The sequence below is a fragment of the Notechis scutatus genome, chromosome 8, assembly GCF_049901735.1.
Source record: "Notechis scutatus isolate UNSWTSFEM ecotype Mainland chromosome 8, rNotScu1.2, whole genome shotgun sequence".
Lineage (NCBI taxonomy): Eukaryota > Metazoa > Chordata > Lepidosauria > Squamata > Elapidae > Notechis > Notechis scutatus.
This window is the reverse complement of record NC_142016.1, coordinates 3,124,184-3,125,735: the sequence shown is the minus strand read 5'-3', so window position 1 is coordinate 3,125,735 and position 1,552 is coordinate 3,124,184.

The following is a 1,552-nucleotide window of genomic DNA, read 5'->3' as shown; positions in this document are numbered from 1 at the left end:
AGCCCAGAGCCGGGAGGGAGGAAGGCAACCTGCGCTGCATCCAACCCAGAGGCTGCGCTTCGGGAATAACGTGCCCTGCAGACCTGGACAGGATTGCTTGCAAACTTACACTTCATCCCGTAAACCATAGTTTAAGGAAATAATCGCCCCGTGCAAGGTGACCTTAGAGCTGCTTGCTTGCTTTATTTATTTTATTTATTTTATTCATTCATTCATTCATTTATTTATTTATTTTATATTGCCGCCTATTCGCCCATGGCGAGTCGAGGCGGCTTACATAATGTAAAACCATATTTAAAATAAAAAATAAAAATAAAAAACAATAAAAACTAACAAAAAGAATCAAATAAATTAATAAAGTACATACAATAAAATTTGGAAAAACATTTTAAAAAATGGTGGTGAGGTGCGGCTTTTTTTTTTCCCCCTTTTACCGCGACCTGCCAGTTTCTGCTCATTTTTTGCAGGAATTTGTGCCTGTTTTGTTTTATAACATGCCCGGTCAAAAGCACTGTGCAAAAGGTGTGCATGCGCGACACGGGACATGCACGGACATACACGTGTAGGGAAGACGACTTTAAAGAACGCCTAGCTCCAAGGAGGGATTCCCTTCTGTGCAGAGGCGAATGCGAAGTTGAAATGTGCAGGGAGGTTCGTCCTTTCTTGCGATAATGCTGGAGCGGGAAAACCCTGTGCTCAAACGGACATTTCCTAAGCAGAGGTTAGATTAAGGCAGGGGCAACTTTAAGACTGGTGGACTTCAACCCCCAGAATTCTCCAGTCAGCACAGCTGATAAAGAGTATAATGATCATAGGGTTGGAAGGGACCTTGGAGGTCCTCTAGTCCAACCCCTGTTCAAGCCATAGACCCTACACCAGGGGTCCCCAAACTCGGCCCCTTTAAGACTTGTGGGCTTCAACTCCGGCTGGAGAATTCTGGGAGTTGAAGTGGCCAAGTTTGGAGACCCCTGGTATAGGGTCCCTGGCTTGAACAGGGGTTGGACTAGAGGACCTCCAAGGTCCCTTCCAACCTAATGATCATATACTCTTTTATCAGCTATGCTGGCTGGAGAATTCTGGGGGTTGAAGTCCACCAGTCTTAAAGGGGCCAAGTTTGGGGAGCTACGCTCCCTTGCCTGTCAGATTCCCCCTTTCCGAAGATCTGCAGCGGAGAGTCCAAAGCAAGAAGGCAAGCAAGGAATTCGAGAAGGATTGGATTCGGGAATGGAAGGGGAGGGCGGAGGAGGAGGTCTACCCAATCTGATGGGACAAAAGTTTTCAACTTTTTTGATCTGCAGCCGATGCTTCCCAACCGCCTTCAGGGGTCTCCAACCTTGTCCGCTTTTAAGACTTGCGGACTTCAACTCCCAGAGTTCCTCAGCCAGCTTTGCTGGCTGAGGAACTCTGGGAGTTGAAGTCCGCAGGTCTTAAAAGCGGACAAGGTTGGAAACCCCTGGCCTAAGTAACAGCCCCATTGCGTGACACGGTGTGACGTCATGCAACCGGAGGGAGCGTTACTCCCGTTAGCCGGAAGCGCGTCTAGGCTCTTCCG